Genomic DNA, 25,690 nt, shown 5'->3' with positions numbered 1-25,690 from the left:
GAGCACCTTTTATCTGCATATTCTTTCCAGTGATTTTGATTGCAGTTTTAGCAATATGCTGGTGTTGTTATGTGTTTGCTGTGAGTTAATTAAAGGTCTGCAGCAGCCAACAACAACACACAAATATTGAGCCAAGTTTCTAAAGATATATTTCCACGTAGCATACTAGCATACAAAATGTGTGAGAAAAACAGTATTCCTGGCGTAGCAGCAGTGTCTCCCCTCCATGATGTAATTTGTGGAAGGGTCTATATATCAAACAGAGGGAAATGATTATTTTGTGTTGTATTTCAGTGACATTAGTTTTAGAAATCACAGTTTATTGCAGCTTATAAAACAGATTTATGTGAGTCATCTTCATACACAGCCTCGCCGGACCTTTGGGCAGAAAATAATAGCTTCATTATCGATTCTTGTCTCCACTCTAGTGTTTTGTCTATAAAATCGCGAAAGGCTTGTAAAGATCGACTGTACAGTCTATTCACAAATGTTTTTCGCTATTTGTCCTGTATTGATCCCAGGACAAAGATGTGGGAGCACTTGGATTAAGGGACCAATATTATGCATTGTTTTGTCTTTAGTGGAACTTAAAATTATTTGTGTAGAGGATACCTTCAGCCTTTGTTGCAGGTGGTTAGGTAAAAAAATAAAAAAAAATAAAAAATAGAACATTTTAAACAGTTTGCACTATAATCCCAATTATTTACCATGAGTTCATAAGTACTTTTCACAACTTTTAAAGCTAAAAGTGATGTTTTACAGTGATGACAACGCTAACAACAACTAGCATGCTAACAGTGCATTCCTTCCTTGTGCGCAGACAATACTCAGCAGTCTCATTTTGACCATAAGTATTGCTTTTACAATATATCTGTACTGAAGCTAAACAAACTTTACTTTATTACATGAAAAAATGGGTAGAGCTTTTTAATTTAATGTTGTAAATGTTGTAGTGACAAAAAGTACCAGCAGAGGGTGTTAGACTTGTATCTGCTGACATACTGGAAAACTGAAAGTAGTCTGTATGAGCTAACACCAAAGTCTACTAATGTATCACTGTCTTAACCAAAGCGATTTGAACTGGACTATAAAAATACAGAGGTTTCTAGTCAGACCCTCTTTATTAAAGTTAAAGTGAGACTAAACACCTAAACTCCACCCACAACTATGATAGTGCTGCAAAACTGAGAAGTACTTACAGGATTAAAGAGAGTGAGGGGAGAGGAGGGGCAGGGTCTGGAGAAAAAACAGTGTGATTGGTTTAGCAGGTAAACGTACTTAAAACTCCACCTGTGAAACCAAGTGTTTGTAATGAAAAGCACATGACTGTAATCAGGTTAATGTCACTAACTACTGGAAATTGCAGAGGCCACTGCCAAAATGACTAGGAACAGTAGATAATGCTATAAAAAACACCATATGCACTAGTACAAAGCGATAAAAAAGTGGATTTAGTGTTTAGTGTCACTTAAAGGGACTTCATATAGAATGCATGATGTGGAGAGAAGCAGGAAGAGAAACTGAAAATCTGTGAATGAACCAGTAAAGATACGACAATTTAACTTGTTTCAGAGCTCAAATTTTCATTTTTCAAATTTGGATCTCATAGGTTCTTCTAACTTATTCTCTCCTGCATTCTCTGTTGCTGAATATGGCAAGAAAGTTTTACACTGCTTTGACTAGTGACAGCCCTTCATTCTGTTTCAGTTTAAAATGTGACGCTTTGACACCTCTCATCTCCCTCGGAAATAAATATCTCGCCTCAGAAGTTTTAGGCATTTTTAACGTGTTTCCAAATATAGCTCCTTTTGAAGTGAAACCAAAAATCATTTCAAATATTCCCACTCACCTTCAAAGTGAAATGTCGATTTTAAAAAATAAATAGATTCTTTGCATTTTTCAGCATTTGGTCGCGAAGCTGAGAGTGAAGCTGCGTGGAGCTAATCAAGTTCCAAAACGTTGCTCCGGCACTGCATTGGTTTAAAGATCTCACGCTGTTCTTGCCCTGAACGGATTATCAATGAATTCAAAAATGCTGCTTAAAGATGCACTATGTAACTTTTCTGGTAGTGTCTGCCACCTGCTTATCTCTTGTTAGATTTTATTGTTTTTGTAATGTCAGAACACTGCAGCTCGTCTGGTGACAAAAACTAACAAGACAAGAGCACAGCACACATTGACCCACTATATATATTATTATTTATTATTTCATATCAGGTGCAATTCAAAATGTTACTGATTGTGTTTAAATGTCTGCACTCTATGGGTCCTCTTTATTTGAGGGAGTTTTTGCAGCCCTATACTCCACCCACAGCCCTGAGGTCAGCTGACCACCTTCTATTGGCTGTGCCCAAAGCCAGGCTCAAGACCAGATGTGACAAAGCCTTTTCTGTGGCAGCGCCCAGACTATGAAAGAGCCTCCCTTGCTTGTCAGATCCTCTCAGTCTTTAACACAGTTTAAGACTAGACTGAAAACCCACCTCTTCTTCCTGGCTTTTAATACAAGCTAGACAGGATATCTTGGGGTTTTATTGTTTTATTGTTCTTTGCCAATATTTTGTATAATCTGTGTGCCTGTGTGTGTCTGTATATATATATTTCTTTAACTTATTTATGTGAAGCACTTTGAGCAGCTTAAGGTGTTAGACCCTTCAGCAGAAAAAAGTACCTATCTAAGGAATTTAGCAATATTAACAATAAAAACAGCGCACCGAGATCGGTAATGATATGGTAATGCCATACTGTGACATTCCATGGCATACTCCTAACCAGAAAAAGTGACTTAGTGCATTTGTGATCACACTCTCAGCACTGGGCATTCCTTCACTGTATACGGCTATAGCTTCTTAATTGGGATGCAGTGTTGGACAACCTGTTCGTCAGAAGTCTCCCAGAGCGCTCTATGAGCTGGAGAATTGATGAGCGAGTTCTGCTGCTTTACAAAGAGCCAGTGGACAGATACGGGCTGGCAGGCCAATCCATCACGCCCGCCTCATAAAAAAGTGACTTTAGTGCGGTGTGATAATAGGGTTAAAGCCGCCTGTGTCAGGGAGCTCCTTTAATGATGACGCATTGACTGTCGAATGCTAGTGTACTGATGGTAAGGTTGTCAAAAGAATCCATATGTAGACACTAATCAATAATAAAACTAGTATTGAAATTAGATACTAATTTGAACAATGTAAATAGCAATATTTAAAAGAAAATCACATAGAAACTATCAAACTAGTTTTTAGTATTGTAAAAACACTAAGCAATGTGCAATATCACAGTGCAGAATGTCATATTCATACCTCTCTAGTACAGACGTCTTAGTATAGAGAACATTTATTTTTCAATGAAAATAGTACATACAAAATGTACAAAGAACTTCTTCACATAAAACCTTCAAGGGTGCTGGTTGCTCTGCTCCAATTGTATCATAAGACATAATTTTATATATAAACTTATTCAGAATCATAATTGGTATTGTTGGTATTAGCCTTATTGACTGTTTTTTATTGGATCTAAAAACAAATGTATTGCCTAAACCACTTAATCTGGTTCAATTTATTCAACAGTTGTCTTGCTGTTGGAGTGAGATTTTGCAGTGTGCCGCTCTTGTTCTGAAGCGAGTGAAGAATGCAGACTTGGAGATTGACAGATAAGTCCACAGTGATACCGTGGGTTCAGGAGGAGTACTGTTGTGCAAAGACAGGCTGAATGAAATGTCTGTGAGTGAGCTGTATGGCAGAGAGCGATGGGTGTGGTTTAGGCTGGGCAGACTGGGACAAGCCCATCACCATATAAACACTCCAGTCACTAGGAATAACTGGCATGCAAGTACTACAGGGTTTTTACCTTTAAATAATATCTATGTTTCAAAAAAAAGAAAAGCTTCTTTAAACTACACCTGTGTTTAGTGCCATGTGTCTGTTGTGAACACAATTAGAACTAGTCCAGTGATGTTTTAAGGAGTTAAAATGGTGCAGGAGACTTTCTGGTTCATCTGTTACATAACTATCAGGGCAAAATGTGAGCAGATTTCAGCACGATTGGGAAAAACAACCTTTTAAACAGAATTAATAAATCAAGCTTGAATAAAGCACAAATAAAACTCCAGAGATTTTTTGTTACAAAAACAATTATGACATGGTTAAACCCCCCCCAAAAACTATTTTGCGCGATACGTCCCCTTTAACTGCTCCCACCCAGACAGTTGAAAATGGTGAGTGAGTCTGCAGAGCATCAGGCTTATGGACAGCTGCCCTGTGGCGTGGCCCTGGATAAGCAGCAGAAGATGGATCCATGGGTGAAGAGAGCGACTGGGCAGTGACGGAGACAAAGAGGAGGCTGCAGGCTGTGGAGGGCTGTGGAGCCTCAGAGAAGGGGGTTCAGGGGGAACGGCATCGGAAAAGAGCTGTTTACTGGGGAGCTGTCTACAGTTCAACAAAAAGTCCCAAGGGACATGATAAATAAATAAAATATCCAAAAGTGTGGACAGATATGGTATGTGTGAGGTTTAAAAAAATCAAATAAACATACAGATGGTACCATTAAAGAAGTATTACATAACTTTTTGACTGGAGGGTATGCGATCTCCATGGAAATGTTATCGCTCTTGACCACAGTATGACATTAAATTATCGATTCACATCAGATCTGTGGGGAAATAACATCTGCAACTGAATAAATGCAAAATAGACAAATATTTGGTCCATCAAATGTTATTTTAATAAACAGTTTATATATTTTTCTGATCAGCATAGTGATATTTAACTAAAAGAATAGCGAAAGATTTAAATGATCTTTTTCAAATGTCCTAAAAGACCTTGTGCGTATGTTTTTGTGTGATTAAAAGAAAATCAAGTATCTGCAGCCAAGTTTTGTATCATGTCAGAGCAGTGTTAAGTCCTAATGACAAAGAGCAAGTGAACATGCTGTAAACAGAACTGGCCTTTTGTGTATTCTATCTATTTAATTTAACTGGGAGGAAAAAAAACAAAAACAGGAGTGGCTTTTCTGTAGAGTATGAATGACTAATTGTGTTTCGATAGTACAGTGTGCGTTGTATACTGTCAAGTGCCATAATGGAGCAGTCATTAAAATTGACCAAAATCTACTTTTTAATCATAATTGTTTTCCCTTCTCATTTCCCTTCTCAAAGTTGTATTTAGTGTGAGTCGTGTGTTTGAGTAATCTTTATACTCCTGTATTCAAAACTTCATTGCTCCAATCAGCCTCCATTATCACACCGGTATATACCTACTCTGCTCTGTACTTACCTCATTCTCCAATTTCATTTTCTTAATTAAATGTACATGTAGTATTCAGCAACGTCTGATAATCATTTTGGTATAAATGAAAAAAATAAAAAATGAAAAATAAATCAGTTACTCACTAGCATGATCTATATCTGATATCATGATCTTTTATTCTTTAATCAAAGTTGTCTTAGATTATATAAAATGTTCAGATTATAACATAATGATTACTGCCAGGTGTCGTAGCGGACAAAAGCACATTATGTTGTCAATATGTTCACCTTAGTTTAAAAAAAGAAAAAAAAAAAATGCACGTTATAATTTGAATTAACTCACAATCTTCTCCTCTCCATCGACCTCACAGCAGCTTTTGACACAATCAGTCATTCAATCCGCCTCAAAATCTCACTCGACAACTCCAGCTCTGCTCTGTCCTGGCTCCGATCCTACCTCACAAACCGACAACTGTTTATCAGCATCAGCAACTGCACCTCCACCACTCCACCACTCCACCACTGCTCCACTGTCACAAGGTGTCCCTCAAGGTTTGGCGCTTTGTCCTCTCCTATTCATCCTCTACATTCTCCCATATGGTAACCTGGAACCTTTTAAGTGACGCACTCCTTACTCCTGGGCCGTGTCTCATTTCTCTTTTCTTGCTTATTTCTTCTTGATTCCTCTCCTCGATTCTGCAGAAAATGAGTGAGGGAGTCACGGAGGAGACACGGACTGTGGGTCAATAGGACAGCCTTTCCTCAGGCTCTGGTTCTGACCAAAATGACCCTGTAGCGAGGACTATACTAAGGCTTGTTTTATATTATTGTTCCAGGACTTTTAAATAAAAGTCAGACCAACATCTTTGCTTTCAGATAACTCAGTTTGAACATATATTGTATTAGTTTTAATGTCAAATCCAGGATTTACGCGACATGTCAAACATCCTTTGCTGCTGTACCTGTACTTGTGTAGTTGCAACAATACACACTCCTCACTGTGAAACAAATAAAATTACATTATTTGATCTGATATCTGCCTCCTAAACTCTCGCTCGTGTTTCCTCCGTGGTTTCCTTCCCTTGGCTCCTCTGAGCTTTGGGATACCATTTAATATGGCACATTTGATTGACAGCTGAACAATGGAGGATCAAGAAGAGGAATCAAGAAGAAAGAAGCGAGGAAAGAAAATTGAGACGTGGCCCTGGGTTGCACTCAGCTAAAAGTAGTGGTAGTACTGAGAGTTGTGGGAGAAGCTTGCATGTTTCAAGCTGCGGTGAACTGGTTATCCACAAGCTAATGGTGACGAGGCAGCCAGTAAGACTTTATTTTAGAACTTTTTAGCTTCCATTAACTGTATGCTGTGAGGTGTTCAAATGTGCTCCAAGAGACACCGGTTGTGCGAGATTGGACCTACAGTATTTAATTGTTATATTTTCACATCGACACTTGTGTTCTTTTGGTGTAATAGTGTAATAGAGGTACATTCTTAAATTGCTATATTCATTGAAGTCATTGTACATTGGACTGAATCACTAAAGTGAGGATGAGAAAAAAATGTAATAAAAAGAAAATTCTAAACAGAGATATTTCATCTTCATTGCCTAATTTTCATTATAAAATCCATATGTCCTGTGCTGCTTTTCTCTCCTGTCCCACTGTGTGTAAAAAATAATAAATAAATCAATAAATAGATAGTTCCACAATAAGGCATTAAACACATCTATCTAGCATTCCTTTGATTCCAGGTGTTTTCGTAGCTCAAAAATACCATAGATCTGACTTGTAACTTTGTCTGAAGCCGGTAACTCCTTGTCTCCATGGAGATAGATATGTTAAATTCCACACCTTGCAACATTTCAAGCAAAACAAAAATATATCTGTGCAGACAAGCAGGTGGCAGACCATCCACCACAAATGTATACATATTTTCCGCCTTTAAAAGAACGGTTGAAATTCCACTGCACTGGCTTTGAAAGACAGACTTAAAAAAGGAAGGAGGAAAGATCCAAAAAGTGGAACGGTGTGCAGGCAGGCAGGCAGAGTGTGGCGCTGACAGGTTTTCCAGCCTCACATCAGGAGCCAGATTGGAGTGCTGTGGTGCCCGAGGAGTAGCCCAGCCTAATCCAGAGGTTCTGCTGTGGTGCAAAGAGCGGCCAGCATCCCTCCACTGGCCCAGTGAAGACAGCACCTGGCAGGAGCAGGAGAACGGTGCGCCACCATGCAGTCCTAATCCCACCAACGCCCGCGGTCTGGAATCAACCCACTGTTTTCATTTTACAGTAGCCAACAAGCTAGCCACATGATAGAGGATTGCAGTCCCCAGATCAACACTGAGGTGACACCGGATGGATTACTATGACATTCACACTGTTCACACCTGAGACAAGATACATTCAATGCAGAATCGCAGTACTGGGCTGAAACAAGTTAACTGATAAATCGCAACTAATCGATTAAGGAGATAATTTATAGTGGTGTCACGATACTAAAATTTCAAATTCAGTTTCAGTACTACAGAATAGACTCCATACTTGATACCGATTCCAATTGCACAATGATAATAGACAATAGAATCTGATTTTCAACATTAAATCATAATTTTTTGTGATTGTGATTGTGTTTTTTTTAGTATAGATCACTGCTGAAATGAGTATCTGTTTTCTATACTAGTGTTAGTATCAATCAATATCAGATTTGCAATACTATTTTGACAATCCTAATCATTTATCAGTAATCGAATAAGTGTTATCTGGACCATATGTACTGTACTGTTGATGAAAAACCTGTAATTTTAATAATTTATTTTCTTTAATTATATGGGGATGGGCCAATGAGCGTGCCAGACTCTCTTTATCATGAGTGCCCTGCTAAAATAAACAAAAACAAACAAAACAAATAACTGCAGGTCCATTTAAAACAATAAAAACAGGTGCAGGCGTGAGTAGAAGTGTTTATCACCAGAGAAGTGTATTAGTGGCACGAATCTATCTGGTTTTGCATGTCCTTGAAATGTATTCTGTTTTTAGGAAGCAATTTTTTTTCATTTCAGTTCTAGTGGTTCCAGTTTTTAGACTTATACAATCATGAGATCTTGCATTAAAAGATCACGCATCAAAGTTCAAACAAGTGAGATATTCAGACAGTTTATCAAGTTGTCTCTTATAAATACATGTTATACAGTGTTGTTCTCTTCTGACAGGTTGTGATGACCAACCTACTTTTTATAGAGTGTACAGAGATTTGTTTTTAATTAATCAACTGGTATGAAACAAAGGGCTGAGTGAAAGAGTCTATTTAAAAGTTTCACAGTAGAGGCTGAAGTCTGCATGTATCTTATATCCCTCCATAATCTAATATAGAAAGCGTTTTTGAACAATGTATTTTTTGTGTATTGAAAACTGCCCATGTGTTATTGTCATAGAGCTTAAGTGGTAGGTAGTGTAGTCCTTTTATTCTCCACTCGAACACTATATGACCAGACACTTCAGCCACATAGTACATTAACGCAGTGGTCCCCAACCTTTTTTGCACCACGGACCGGAAAAATGTAGGTTTTATTTTCACGGACCGGCCATCTACGCGTGGCAGATAAATACTGCAAAATTAAGTTAAATGCATAAAAAATACAACTCACCAAACCGCTGCATCAGTGGGAGCCCTGCACTTGTTTCTTGTTTCCTTCTTGTTCACGTTTGTTTCTTTCAAAAAACTCTAAATCTTATCTTTTAATCCCAGGTGCTTAGTCTCCATGTGCCAAAGCAGTTTTGAAGGTTTCATTGCCTCATTTGCTTTTCCCACATATTACACAGAGCTGACTCTGCGCGTGAGACTCACCTGTAGAGACAAACTCATATTTTAAGTAGGACCCCTGGTGTTGTCTGTTAAATTGATCTTTCTTTTTCTTGGAGGTCGTAGTCTCCTCTTCTGGTTCCTCAGTTGGCCTTTTCCCCTTTGTTAAAAAGCTCACCAAAGACTTTTGTTTTGGCTCATTTTCACTCGCTTGTGGCTCTACTTTTGGGCGACGTGTCTGATGTGTTATACGTGATATCGCGGAGACAAGAGCAGATAATAAACTTGCCACTACATCAAATGGATTTCCTATCAGGATTTTCATTATATATCTATGGACAAGCTTATTAGCGCGTCATGAGGGACGGGCGAAAGTTTCTTCGGAGAAGATGCGGTCGCTGATAAATTATTTACTGTTTTTGTGCGGCCCGGTAGCAAATGCGTAATGGACCGGGGCCCGTCCCCGGCCTGGTGGTTGGGGACCACTGCATTAATGCATACATACATAATACATATATTAATTTATATTATATGTATTATTATTATTATTATTATTTTATATACTCATTTATATTTATTTAACACACGCACATAAAACATACATTAATTTACTAAATCAGTATATTTTTCTCTCTTAACTCTGTATTATTATTTCGTTAGTTTCTATAGCGTGTGGAGTCTGCAGCAACTATACGACCTCATTAGATCTGTACTTGTGTTGGTGGAAGTTCATTAGAGCACTCAAAGTTACCACAAAGAGACGCCGCCTCAGTGTCTCTAACCGTTGGCCTCTGCCGCAGTACAGTGCAGTCCATGGGATCATCCATTAATCTTTAATTCACTCTATCTTTAGTTCATTTTATGTCTTTTCATTTTAGAAGTAATTGCAACAGACTGCTCACTTTTTGATGAATGTCCGGGTTCCATCAGCATGGCGTGTCCTTTGGCTGTAGCGCTGAGATTATGGTCGGACCATTATAGACTTGAGCAAAGAAGAAAGTCACTTTGTGTAAATGTATGTAATGTGAATGCTGAATATATCTCACTATATAGGCTGCGATTACAAGTTTCCTGACAAATGACTCAATTGAAAAGGACGTTAAAGCGACCGAAATAGACTTCTTATCAATGATTTAGATAAAACACTACAGATAACATTATAGATATGCTGTGTAACTCGTGACCCGTGTCAGAATCAATGAAAAATATAGCCGTATGTTTTGTGTAAATGCTGCATATTTAAAAATGCGGTTGTGAAGTTGCGTCAGTCTTGTCATACCAGATAACAGTCAGAGAGCGGAGACAGCTCAAGGCAGGAGTCCTGACATTTGAAAAATGCCTCCTGTTTTATGTCTGTGCCCATAAAAATGCTGTTTTAAAATGAAAAACACATCACTCTTAATAAGCCAAACAAGTTATTAAAAAATAGTGGTTGTGATGCTGTGATGGAAAAGTCCTAAATGATGCTGACTCAACGTTTCCGGATGTTTTGCTTTGTTGCGTAATAAAACATACCTGATTTTCTTCAATTTTTTTTTTTTTTTTTTTTTTTTTTAATCCTGCTTATTTCAGCCATTTGTATTTGTCCTGTCCTATCTTGTCCTGTCTCTTCACCACAGTACGGAGCTCAAACTACACCAGCTGCTTGTCTCCATGGAGATGTTATTGCTTCACCTGGATTGTTCCACAGTATAGCTTTAAAGTAATTCATCTCCATAAAGACAAATGATGCCACCAGGTCAAGTTACAGGTCACATCTTTGAGGAGTTGGCCCTAAAAAGAGTAAGAATGCATGCTTTTCAAGGTCATTTTTTCCAATACCTGTAATTGAATATCTGCAAAATCGATGCTATACAGTGGAACATCGATGCAAAGCAATAAAATCTCCAAGGAAACGAGGTGTTTTGTAGAAAAAAGTTTCACAGTGCACCTTTAATGTCAGATAGCTCTTGTTGTTAACCGCATTGTGGACTCGTTCTGTCTTTAGTAATTCCTTGCTCCTGCTGTTGAATTGAATTAAACATATTTCTATTGTACAGTATAATCTATTTGAAGCTGTAAAACATTGTGAAACATTAATGAAAGTGTCCAAAAGTAAAAAAACAAACAAACAAAAACAATCCAGAATACCACATATCATGGGTTTCAAGAGAAAAACGAGGACTGTCACCATAATACGAATAAAAACGGTCTACATTTCTCAAGTCTTCAAATTCCGTCCTTAAAAGCATGACCCATGACTTTGCCCATATCAAAATGTCTCGAAATCGCAAATTCAATCTCTACAATTGTCCAGTGGTTTTCTTCTAAGCTAAACATAGCCAGGTCTCAAACCCGTGTTATTTCGCCTGACCCGCCGTGTATCTGCCATAGAGCAGACCCACTGAAGATGTGTCGAGTTAAAACTACCCATGTGCATGACTACGCCCCATTCACCGGCCACACTGTAGGCGTCACCGCAAGGAGATTTAAACCATACACGGATGATTGTTTAGCCTTAACGTACCATCCATCACCAATACAAAGTGAACAGCGCCGGTGAAGTAGCAGTCTGCACCCACAGCTCCTGCGGGGTATTTTTAGGGGGTTGTTTCCACGGAGACAGATCTCTTGGCCCTTATGGAAATGGATCATCGAGTCTGGCTCAACGCGGTTCTGCTCTGTTGAAACAAACATGCCATAACCTAGCCCCGGTCGCACAACCCTTCACACACCCGAGCACAGACACAGCGGCTGTGTGCACGTCCCCACACATCCATGCCCGCACTCCCGCACAACTACCGCATACCCACGTGCACAGCGGTAAGCGAGAGGTGATCAATCATGGCAGAGGGCTGACAGGTGTGGAGCAGACCAACATGTAGTCGTGCTGCGAGGGCTGCTACCGAGCTGCACCTGCTGCATGTGGAGAATACTAGCTCAGTGTCAGTGTGCAGCCACATGTCCATGCTTTTAGTTTTTACTTATTTACAAGTGTTTAAAGAAGGGGTATTATGCTAAATCAACTTTCTGGAGATTGCTATATTATAACATTCTCTCGTTAAAGCGTGCCTACAGAAGTTTTAGATGTCATCCATGCGTGTTTGAGTTATCTTGTGATCTCTCCCGGGCATGACTCAAAACCTCTTTATGATTAGCAGTATAAGCCCATCCCTTGTGTACAACGCTCAGCCCGCAAGCCTACTTAATCAGGACGTTCTCCGTAGCACTTCTGCCAATGCTCCTACACAGCCATTTTTCATGAATATACAAAAGCAGGATACTAAACAATACATTACAAGTTCACAAACCTGATGTGATGTGCAGTAGTTTCATTAGCGGAATGCACAGTGATTGTGTTGTGATGGCGCTGTGAAGGGAGGGGAGATGCAGGCAATTAGGTTGACGTAAAAGAGAATTTGCTCTGAGAGTGGTACTTGGGCTGGTGTCAACATAACAGTCGCATTCTTGATCGCTGTAAATGGCCAAAACAGAAGGTCTCGGAGCGGCTCCACCTGCACTCCAGAGCAGGGTGAGGGCGGACAACCTCGTGCCGACTTACGCAGTCCGCTGTCACAGTAAAAGTGCTCGGAATTGGACAGAAAAAGTGCTCGGATTACGTGCAGTATATTTGTATGAATGACCGGTGCAGCGCTACTGTTTGATACGTTTGTCTGACGAGGCAAATTGGATCAACTTCACATATCAGTGACACTTTCCTGCTGCGTCTGTCTGCATAGGTGAGCCTGGGTCTGTCTGTGTATTTTTCTCCTCTGCCACCGGCGTGCACAGTCGTCACAGTGTGTTTAGCCGCAGGTGAAAAAAAAGACCACCACGTATAGGGGAAGCGAGCGTATGCGTGCGTATTCATGAAACTCTGTCTGTTGACATAAAAATAAGTTTGGCGATCAGCTGATGCACTCTCATGTGGCTCAAGGTGTGTGTTTGGGGTGAATGATGTGCAGTGTGTGTGTGTGAACAAGGCCAACCTAAGGTAAAGGAAACAAAACTAAATGTGGTGCACACTGGGGTCGGTCCACAGAGCCACTAACATGTGTGAAAAAGACCTCAGAGTGCCAAAAACAAATCCTGTATTTATTAAGCATTTCGATATGTTGTTTTCGTCTCCTTAAAGGTTCTGGCCTGGAGGCTTTATTGAACAGGCAGTGAAGTTCCTTTAATAAAGTACTTATAGTTATCTCTTATTTCTCCCAAAAAGTAATTGCATTAGGAACTGTGTTACTGTGTGATTAAAAAGTAAAGTGACCATTAAAAATCTCCCAAAATACACCTATCACTATTTGCTCATTTATTTGGCCTACAAATCACCAAAGCACCCAGAACTTGTGTTAGCTAAACATCATCCACAGAGCTCAAAACACCAAAAAAAACTACATAACTTTACTGTCACAACCATTGACCACTGACAGTACATCATCAATACAGGGAAAATTGTGCTAAAGTTGGTTTCATGTTGGTTGTTGGCTATTTGCCTCTCTCCCAACCATAGTCTCCAGGTGTCATGCACAGCTTTTACTTTCCAGAAGTAACGCTTTGTGGAATTTTCACATAGATGTTGTTCTTCTATGTCAGGTGACAAACCAAGGAGCAGAGGGTGGAGACAGAGAGCGGTACAGCTCCTTTTTACATTTGCAGGTAAATCTGAGACATTATGAAGCCATCATTGCAGCTGTGCTTATCAATGTTAATCACTAGAACCTGCTAGTTTGTTTGTTTATTTTAAAGACAAAAGTTACAATTTAATCTTAATTAAAATTACAACAATACCTTGTTCTGTAAGTTTATTCATGCTGGCAAATTGATGGTGTTTTCAATCAAACCCTCAAAAAATGTTGCAAGTCAAAAATGAAATAACACATGTATGTAAAGGGTATCTGAGTCTGAATCTGAGCTAAAATCATCACAAAAACAGAATGCAAGAACTTTAACTAGAAGACTGGTAAACTGCAAAACCCTCACTACGTGGTTGGGTGCAGCTGTGATATTATCATGGCAAAAGTAGCATGTATTATTAGGGGCATCTGACTGTGGGTAAGGGGCGCTTGCTTCCAGAATGAAAGCAAATGCCCTTTTTTCTGCCCTTTATCCAGAATGATATCTTTGTACATTTTAAAGCGCCTGGTCACCACTCTCTCTAATGAATTTCCCCTCTTTTTCCTTGTAAGCAGCCATATTTCTTTGATACGGACAGATCATGTGTGCCTCTGATTGGCTAATCCACCTGCCAATGACGCACATCTGAACTCGGGGAGACTCACCGGTGACCAGACTCACATCTTCGTAATACTATTGTGTATTTTATTTTTTAAGTGTGTATTTTAGATCCCAAGTTTGTTTGCCCGGGGCCCAATGGAGGAAAGAAGCCGTCAAGTCTGAAATGTGTACATGTGAAAATGACCTCCTCAGCAAAAAAACCCCAAACAAATAAAAAGATAGCTCTTGACCTCTTGCTTGATTAATTGTACAGTTTATAAATGAATTGTAAAACATGATTTTTTAGTTCCACCATATCTTCCTGGTTGATGTGCTACCATGCTGGGTAAGAATGATTTATTACAGTTTACATAATAATAGCCTTTTAGTAAACACAGTACAGCACACAGTAACATTTATTTTTCTTTTTCATGACAAATCCAATGAGATGACTGGGACAGGTGGTTCTGTGGTGAAAGCGTCGGCCTGTGTAGTACAAGCATAATTAAAACAAAGGACATTCTATGGAAATGCATTAATTCATTTGCAATTGAGTAGGTTTTTTTTTTTACTTTTTTTTTTTTTTTTGTAAAACTTCACTTTAATTTTCTGAATGTATGTGTTTATTATATTGTTGAACTTCTCTGGGTGACATGACTTAGACGTTATTGAAAAAAAAAATAATAATAAAAATCCTGAAAATTACACAAAAGGTCAATTCCTGAAACCAAAAGATGTGCGTAATACCGGGGATTAGGATTACTATAATAACTCGGTTTGCAGTTTCGAGGTCACCTCAACTGGAAGCTATTGAAAAATCATGAATTAATTAACAAAACAGTCAATGAAATCAAAAATCAAATATGCAGTCTGACCAATCACCACCAAACACTGAAACACATTATATATTTATACCAAGGAGGACGGTTAAATGTCTTGCCCAAGGACACGAGTCTGAGTAAGGATTAAATCACCAAGGATTTAGTATCATTTTAGTACTAGTAGTTTAAAAAAGAAAATTCAGTACTTCTCCTTATTGAAACTATAATGAAAGTGATTTTGATGAACAGTAACCGGTTGTAAGAGTTCCTAGAATGGGGAAACTTTATTTAATTTAACATTCAGTAATTCCACGTGCACGTTGCTGTAGCTGTTCTTGAACCCTTTGCAGTTCGGTAGAAGTCTCCACAGACGCTGCACAGTTGTAACCCATCACTCCAGACTGTTTGCCTGAGAAGCCTAACGCCCCGTGTACACTGACTGCAAGTGCGATGTGGTTTGAGACTCACGAAACTGCACCAGGTCTGCAGAGAGGGATACACAAGATGTTTATATTTTTTTTTTAAGCTCATTAGACATGTGTTAACAACGAAAACGTAAAAAAGCGCTGCCTTGGCCGAATACGCACCACAGTTGTCGTAGTTGGTGTAAAAGGCAAATGCTGTAACTCACTCAAAGTACACGCCGAACTGCACCTGTAGTTAGTGTAAGATCAGTCAAATTTACTTTATCCAAGTCCAAGATTCCAGTAAATATATAAAAAACAGACCACAGCATAGTGTTACTGCTTGAAAACCAACCAAAGAGCCAAATTCGGATTACAGGATGTCTTTATCAAATGCTAAAAGTCAAAGTTTGTTTGATTGGTTTCCAAACAGTGCATAAGCCAGTGTGTGTACCATGTGGTGACATTAAACAGAATCCAACCCAAGTGAATCACAAGTATCCTTCATGTTGCCCACACAAAACATCTGAAAAGCTCCTCTCTTTTTCATCAAGCTTGTGTAAAATCCAATTTTCTGTCTCTGACATCAAACAAGACTCTTTGCATCTTTTCTCTGCAACATTCCATAAATGTTGCCTCAAACTCACCTTATATTTTATAGAAGCATGATAAAAGTTGCACAGAAAAATGTACACGTAAAAACACTCAAATCTCATGGTAGTTTCATAACATGTGTTGCAGGGATGTGGGTTTAAGGCGTTGCATCTGATTTAAAATGTGAAAAACAGAACTATTTCATTTTAAACGATTTGCAGTGGTTAGAGGTTATTCCGCACTTACCATAAGCATCGCAATTATCCTAATTATTCACCACAATGAGATTACAAGCACTTTTCTCAAAGACCAGAGCAGTGCTTGACTGTCACGTAAAGCTACCAACAACTAGGGAGCTAACACACACTTCCTGATCATAATAAAATGCTTCATAACAAGATACAGACAGCACGCGGTGGACATATTTTGAATCCAAGAACTTCTTATGCAATATATCTACTGTTAAAGGTATAGTAGGAAAGCTATTTTGTTGTCCTGACTCCCAAATAGCTCTCTGTTATAAGTCAGAATTATTTAAGAGAGGATGTTTTATTTATATGTGGTATTTACTGCTACTGTTGTATGAGTTTCACTTTCATTTTTGACGTTGTGAGTCTCCCCTCCCTTTGCTCTCCACCTAGTCAGTCCCCCTTCAGAGCGCTAATCAGCATGCATCCCACTAATGAAACCACTGTGCATCAGATCAGGTTTGTCAAGTTGCCATGTACAGTTTTGTATCATGCTTTTGTATAATTAATGAGAATTGTCGTGTGGGAACGTGGATGATGTAGGTTTGTGGGCTGAGCATTGCACAGAATCTTACAGCTAACAATAAGAAGTGTTTGAAAGGGCATGGAAGAAATCACTAAATTACTCCAACATGTATGGATCAGATGTTTTAGATGAGGGAACAATGTTATAACATGGTAGAAAGCTAAAAAAACAAAAAACAAACAAACAAAAAAAAAAAGCATAATATCCCCTTTTTAAGAAAATAACTTATCCATTGTCGTGGGAAATCCATTTGTAGCATCCTCATTTCCAATTTTCTCACTTTTTTCATGCTTGATCTTTTCAGAGACTCTAATGTTTTTTAAGAGCATCGTGTAACCCGTGTCAAATAATGTCCCACTTCCGGTGAGGAGTTGGTTGTGGTGGGACAACTTCCTTCTTAACAGTGAGGTCAGACGCCAAAATCTCTTTTCATGCTGCTCCTGTTGTGGCTGCTTGTGGCTGTTTCTTTCGGCAATCTCACTGAAAAATGCATAATGGAACCATTTGACCCGATGGATATGTACCTCTATTACTAAATCAACTATCCGCTCAACGGTCAGGGTTTTTTCTGCACTGAATTCAACAACGACAACCTCACAATAACCTGGATGGCGAGCTACCCCTTTCCTTCATAAACTGGTAGGAACAATCGAACCTTTTAATTTTTTTTCCCGCTTCTTGGATTACAACACGTTCTTGGATTACAAAGACATTACAAACGATTGGGATAACACAACCTTTGGAATTAATACTCGAACCTGGAACTGGAACGGGACATTTGCACTCTTCTTTTTTTTTTAGTTCTGTTGCATTTTTTTTTTTTTGGTTTCTTTTGTATTAATTATATCTACGTAATATATAAAGTCATTTCATATATATATATATATATATATATATATATATATATATATATATATATATATATATATATATATTCATATTTATAATCCATAGTATATACTGTATTATCTCATACCTGCCCTGAGCAATTGATATTGAACTTAATACACATATTATTTTTGACTAAGATTTCTTGTTTGTTGTGTTTATCCACACATTGGCTCCCTACCGTACCTACGTCTGGTCAACAATGCAGTCAGGTCCTCATTAGCCCCTAGTGCGTTACAATTGCATTCACTTGTTCTCTCATATAACTGACATCAAACCATATTTCTGCTCTGAAGAAGTAAGACCTGGAGCAGATGCATTTAATACATTTGTGGAACTTTCAAATAATGAGATTCAACATTTTGATTTCCAGTTTGGATATTTCTTTCAAAACCTGTGAATTGCCCGGAGTTAGACAGGCCCCTTCGCTCCATGTGAAATAATGACATCATGAATGCAAAATTTTCCACGACCCACTAAAGCTATTAATCATCAGATCCTTTAAATCTTTCTGTTAAACTGTAACTCTGTTTTAAATAAATATTTGCATATTTAGTGTCAGGCTCTTACTTTCCCATTAGCTGCGAGACAGATGATAACTACAATTTGTTGAGCAGATGTTGCATCACTTGCTTTGATTTTGTAATTAAGGCCTTTGTTGTTTTTGAGAAGCAATTAAGAAGTCATACACAATGCAAAAGAACATTAAAGGAAAGTAACTTCAAGGGACTATATTAATGCTTATTTATCTGCTTTAATGTGGTCATCTGTAGCGCAGAGTGTCTGTGTACACTGGTGTATGAAAGTGTGTGTGAATGAGTGTTTCCTTGATGTAAAGTGCTTTGAGTATAAAAATGTGACTATATACCACTTAACAAGGTTTTGTAATTACTCGATTTGGCACCGTGTCTGATTTGGCACCTTTTTCATGATGTAAACCATTTTTTTATTATTGTATTTGGCCATTGTAACCTCAAGTAGTGCTCAGTAATACAAAACAAAAAAGTTTAGTTTCTGTACACTTTGAAAAACTGCACCAAACCGGGCAGTCTTGTTGATTGGTTGATTTAAAAGTCTGAGAATACAGAGCTAACCCAAATATGATGCATAAGGCTGGGCACCGAAACTTACTTTGTTCAGTGCCAGATTTTGGTTCATTGGCTTTAAATACCAGCATCAATTATCCAATAAATACACTGAACTGATTTATCAGCAATGCAGGTGGTCATGCATCACTCTGCACAAACAAATGACACAAACAGCACTCACATTTTAACATAGACTACATGTGTCCAAATGCAGCGCAGTGTGGAACAGAAGAGCTGAAAAAACAGCGTGCAGAGTTGCAAGGTATCCACTCAAAAACACATTATGTCTCCAGTGCGGGCCTCTCAAAGTCAAAGTATTAGCACCTAATAATAAATCCACTTCCAGTCACAGTCTGTAGCGTCTGCGTGAACCTGAAGCCAAACCAATAATACGAACCAACCTCAAATCCTCCTCGTCAGTCCTGGTACAAGCTTAATTCAAGTAAATGTAGAGTGTGTCTGCATAAAGATGTATCCAAAGAAGTCTGCATGCATAAAGTTCTCCATAATCCTCCTCCTCTGCTCAAATAACCACGCAGTAAAACAAAAAAAGCATATGTTCTGCAAAGCTGCCTCTGATATAAAGTGTTGTATAAGAAAGTGAAAGTTATGTGCATGTGAGTCTACGTGAGGATCAGCTGCGGGCTCTGGTTCATTTGGATGCACAGTTGTTTCGAGATATAACTAGACATTGTATAGGCTAGTACTATGTTTTAAAATATGAATTAATGCAGTTATAACGTGATTCAAAAGTATTTTCTTAATAATATTACCATTGATTTACACTTACACACTGAAAAAAAGAATCTAACCTGTTGTAAAGACGGCAAGGTGGACCAAAAAGACAGAACTCGGGGAATAGTTTAACAGTGTTTATTTACAACAGAAGTGCAAAACGATGATAGATGAAATGGTGAATCTTGGAGGGCGCCGTGGCCCAAGGTGAGAGCGTGAGGAGCAGGGTCTGACACAGGGCGGACAGTACCGATGAGGAAGAGACAGGAGGAGAGAGCAGGTCCAGGGAGCAGGATCTGGTGAGGAGCAAGAATATCCAGTAAGTAAAATCTAAAGACCGCAAAAAAGAAGAACGGAGCCAAGCAAGGAGTATGACAAAGATACGCGGACGATCTGGCGCTGGGTGTCAGGTCCTGGCTCCTCTTATCCTTCCCAGGTTTGGTTGATTGGTGATTAGCCCCAGGTGTGTACAGGAGGAGCCAAAAATCTCCGCCCAGCTTCAGGCTCGGACACAGGGGGGAGTGGGGAGGTGCAAAAAGGGGCAGGACCGGGCAGAATCATGACACTAATCTTAATTATGCATGTATATGAAAGCATGTTTTAGCATGTTGCACAGCTCAAAAGTGTTTGTTTACTGCAGCCCATCTAGGAATGAAAGTAATGACTTAATATACTGAAAATAGAGTAAATCTTAACATAAACTTTAATTTGCTTACTCCTTGAATGACTAGACCTAACAATTCAATGCTACCAATTTGCTGAGTATATCCAAATGTATGTTATTTTGTTATTCCTGGAGGTATTTTTCATCCTGGAATATACTAAAGAAATGTTGTTGAATCTGCCAGGATGTGCATTTGGAGGGGGAAGCCGGATTAGCACATCTGCTGTGGCCTTACAGTGATAAAATATCGCGCTGTGTATGGGCTCTGGCACAGGCAATCTGCTCCACGCGCCTCCTGCTAGCCTTATTTCGATTCATCACACATACACAGTTGCGGGCACACAAACACGCTGCCGAGTGAAGGGGCTGCTGGGAAATTTCGAGTCTGACCTGTACAAACACTAGTTGATTGTGGACGAGGGAAGGATGGTGCAAAAGAGAGAGAGAGAAAAAGGGACAGAGGAAAGAGAAACAAAAAACAATTGCAGGGCTAATGCGCAACGACGGAACATCTGGAGAACGTCAAATCCAAGGAAGGCAAACTGAATCGGGGAGGAAATGGAAAATGAAAAATGTGAGAGACAGAAGAGAAACAGAGGTGACAAAGCTCAGGAAGAATGAGGCAGGCTACGCTCACGGATAACTGTATTTTTAGATAGATAGATAGATAGATAGGTTTAGAGATCATTTACAATCATTTTGCAGCTGTTCTGGGTCTTACTTGTTCATGTGTAGCCAAATATGATCACACTTGCCACGGTTTGATTCTGGTCTAATCGCACTCTAGTGACAAGTTTGGTCTGTGCAAGTGAGTAAAACATCTGATTTTATGCATTTTCACTAATTTTGAAGAAGATATTGTGCTTGTGTCTGCTATATAGTTATAATCTATGACATCTGTGGATCATTTTGTTATATCTTGGACATTTTAATTTACAATATTTATCTAAAACAACTTAATAATAGAAACAAGTCCTTCTACAGATCAGGCTTGTGTAAAAATGGCTATGTAATAATGTCAAATCATGTGTGTCACCGATAAAGAAAATACATTTCTGCCTCTGCCCCATCACCAGTGGTTAATTCCATGCGTCCAGTGAGAAGATATAATGACAAATAAATGTTTCATCAAAAGTTACAGACCACTGAACAAGGCATTTTAAAAAACGCGAACACTTGGACTAATTAATAGATCATGAATCTTTTCTAGCGAATCTGTTACCTCCTTCTCTCACTTGAGATGTTATGGATTTGTCTGGGAGGTCTGGATATCAGGTCTACATCAATTTATGTCACGTTTATTCAATGACGTGTCTTATTCCTCAAAATATCTTCATAAACATGCATCGGTTGCCTCTCCACAGATCTGACCTGTGTTAAATAGTGCACCTTTTAAATAGTAAACAAGTATAGTGAGCAGAAGGATTAATTGTGAGTTGTCATCGCCTGACTCCGCCTCCTCACTGATGCACTGAATGTTCTGTTATTTGAATAAGTGTTCTGTTCTGTGAAACTCACTGGAAACCACAAGTACAGGTTTATGCGAAACACAACTGAACTACTTGACCTTCTAATGCAGTGCACACCCCAAGTGAGCAGAAAGCAATGGACTATCCCTGACTCCCAACAGGGTATAAAGGGTAAAGAAGCTCCCGTGAAAAGGAAATACAGCTAAATTAAAATAAGAAGAAAAACAACTATTTGCATATCAATGTACACAAAGACTGTGAAGTTGCTCTGAACTTTAAAAAATGTGCTTTATCATTTGTTCCAATCACTTCCCCTTCACACTTAAGAGGCAAGGATGCACAGAAGGAGGCAAGGACACAAGGAAGGAAGGATGCAAGGAAGGAATCAAGGACACAAGGAAGCAAGGATACAAGGATGCGAGGAAGGAAGGACCATATGCACGTGATTGTGACAGCTTTAAAAGGCCAGTAAGGCAAGGCAAAGAAGGAAAGATGCAAGGATGTAAAGAAGGAAGGAATCAAGGATGCAAGGAAGGAAGGATCAGAGGCCTGCTGAGATAGCTTTAAAAGGCCGGCAAGACAAGAGGGCAAGGAAAGCAAGGACACAAGGATGCAATGAAGGAAGGTGGCAAGGATGCAAGGAAGGAAGGATGCAAGCACACAATAATGCAAGGAAGGAAGCAAGGACACAAAGTTACAAGTATGCAAGGAAGGAAGGATCACAGGCTTGTAGTCAGAGAGAGTCTGAGACATATGACACTGGTCTGTTTACAGGAACAGGAAGGATCGTGGCAGCAAGGACACATTTAAAAAAGACACAAGGATGCAAGGACACAATGAAGCACGGACAAATGACAGAAGGAAGGAAATGAGGACACAAGAAGGCAAGAAAGCAAGGACGCAATGTTGCAAGGAAGTGTCCCTTGCAATAAATGAATGATCGGTTTAAAAGTTGGCAAGGCAAGGATGTAAGGATGTAAGGAAGGATGCAAGAAAGGAAGGACACAACAACACCAGGTTTAAAGGGCACAAGGAAGGATGCAAGCAAGGACATAAAGATGCAAGAACACAAGGAAAAAAGGCAGCTTTAAAAGGCCAGCAAGGCAAGGACTCAAGGAAGGAAGAATGAAAGAAGCAATGAGGCAAGGAAATAAAGAAGGAAAGATGAAGGAAACACTAAGGAAGCAACAAGGCAAGGAGGCAAAATTTGTCACTGTGAATTAGACACAGAATTTCAGCTGTTGAATTTCAGGGTTTGCAAATATATGTGCTGAATATTGAAAAGGTGAAAAATGTGTTTTTAATTTTTAAACAGAATGAAAATGTGTACTTGACAGACTTGACAGAGGAGTTTGAGGAGAGTATGTGTGTCTGCCCTTCACTGCTCATGGAGCTGCTGCTGTCAACAAACAAACACAAAAAGAAAAAAAACAAAACAAGAAAATAAGAGTTTGAAAGTTTTATTAGAATGGAGTTAGCTTTTAAAATAATATACAGTATTATTAATATACTCTAATAGTGACATAATCCCTGTCTAGCATTTAAACTAATAATTCACATTGTATGACAAGTTCATTTCCAAAGGGACCAATAACATCTTAACCTTCTTTAAACTTACCTTATAATGTTTATTTTTCATACGAGGCTATAGTCAAGCTACTACAGGCTCCTCTAAATACTTTTCAGGGCATTATGTAAATGAAAATATCCATAAGAACTTCTTGTGTGAATGAATTTATTAAAGATGACAGATAAATACAGTCTTTATTAAACATGTAAGTGTATACTGAAGTGATGAATGTCTATTGCAATGGTTGCTTATTTGAGAAAAAAAAAAGGGTTGCTTTAGGGGAAAAACAAATCCATGCCATGATGTGACATATTGTGTAGACACACACAGTTTCCAAACAGTGGCAGAAAGAAGGATGACACGTGCTCCTGTGCTCCTGTCCACTGACGTGTTGTATGTGATGTAGCAGACATGCGGCTCACAGTGGGAGCAGCTGCTGACAGTACAGAAGACACAGCTGGACTGTACAAAACAGTCCTGTTCTTCCTATACACACAGCACTATGGAGAGCGTGTAGGCCACCACAGTTCTGTGCTCACGGATCATTGTGGAAAGGGATATTTCAAGATAAATAGAGCTCAACCGTCCAGGAATCTCATTTATAAAACAAAACATGGAGCTCTGACTAAAAGAGTACGTAGGAAGAAAACTCTAACTTCATATATGTAGAAAAATAATCAGATTTATAAAACCCTCCGTACACACTCTAGAAGGTCATTTCCACCTCATAGATCGCACCTGCAGCCGAAATCTGTGCACACGACCCAACCTGATGCCACACCCGCTCTAATCCTCCATTTCACCATAAAAAAAAACAATGCAAAGTGAGTTCTAAATAAGATTTACCCAAACATGAGCTGATAATGAGCGGGTTTGATTGACACATGGGGCAAAGAGGGAGGGACTCGGGGAGACGCTGCAGCAGAGGGCGCCGGCGAGTGGAACTTCAGTGTCATTAAAAGTTTGAACACAACAGTTTGGTTAGATTAGATATATATTTTTGTAAGCCCAATGCACTCGAAACCATGGGACACATTTGTTTGACGTCATATTTTCACGAACAGAGCGTTAATATTATTTACGAGATTGTGTGTTCTAATCAATGCATATAAGACTGTAATGAATTAGGCCTATGAATAAAATATGAGGATTAAATACCAGCTCAATGTCAACCTGTCCGACCCAATTTACGTAAAACAATTAAGCCTATTCCTTGTTTAGTTGACTGGAACTCATCCCAGCTACTTCAGATCCGGGTAGGGAAATATGCTTGCCAAAAATTAATATACCGTAAATGTACATGTTGTGATTAACTGAAAATAAAAATCAATGCAAAGCAGAAATAGTACAATGATCAGGGACCTCATTAGAAACAAAAAAGTTGTATTGAACGGGTTATGACTCGCAGAAGCTTTTGGGATTTTCTCTAAAAACTTAATGTTGCAGCGTTTGCTAATAGACGCTGTATCCCGTGAGAGCGAGTTAAATGTTAAAGGAGGCTTATAATTGTTTCCCCTTCTCATATACCCTCTCAGAATTGTATTTAGAGTGATTTATGTATGTTTGAGTAATCTTTATTTTCCTGCATTTAAGACATCATTGCACCAATCTACCTCTGTGTTCACCACCCACTGCTCTTTACTTAGTTGTCATATGTTATTTCCTTAAATAGCAATACACATTCGCTATTCGGCAGCATAGTGCATCCATTTGGCACATATGGAAAACAATCTGCTGCTCGCTAGTGTGATCTGCAGCGTGATGACGTTTAAGGTGGCACAATATGTCTTCTTTAAGTAATTAGTGGTCCTAGAGCTGATCCCTGTGGTACACCTCATGATATACAATTTACAGAAGTAGTACATTGACGTTCCGTAGTTGTTGACTGAAAATACGTTTTAAAATATTCACCACTGATATTTTCAAACCCCAGGTCATTTTTGTTCGTTCATGAATTACATAGTATCTTAATGTAAAGATGACATTTCAGATGAAGGTTCATTCTGTTTTCTGTGTTAAACTTAGTATTGCCGATTCTTTTTGTCAGACAGGAGTTTGTTTATCTGATTTACATGCGACTGTCTGGCAAAACCAAGTAAAGCGGCTTACAAGACACGTCACTATACCATCCAAAAGGCTAGAGGAAGTAGCCGAAACACGTTGAGCTGCTAAGCAAATGCTCCTCTCCAACAAAAACAATAGGTAATTCTAAGGTAAAGATGACATATTAAGGCATGTTACTTTACATTACATTTTTTTTACGCAGGTATAGTTTTGATATTATGAGAAGTAGCTTTTTGAAGTATGTATAAAATGGCCAGTACAAATTTCCCTTGTGGATTCAAATTTTGTTTAATTTTACTTTCGATTGTAGATAACTTGTCAAACTCTGATTACTTTTCAGCAGAATTTGATATCAACTTTATTATATCAAACTTACTGTCTAAACAAGTTGGTAGAAG

This window comes from Periophthalmus magnuspinnatus, chromosome 3 (assembly GCF_009829125.3).
Source record: "Periophthalmus magnuspinnatus isolate fPerMag1 chromosome 3, fPerMag1.2.pri, whole genome shotgun sequence".
NCBI classification, from domain to species: Eukaryota; Metazoa; Chordata; class Actinopteri; order Gobiiformes; family Gobiidae; genus Periophthalmus; species Periophthalmus magnuspinnatus.
The sequence above is the reverse complement of the archived record's forward strand: the minus strand, read 5'-3'. Positions refer to the sequence as shown.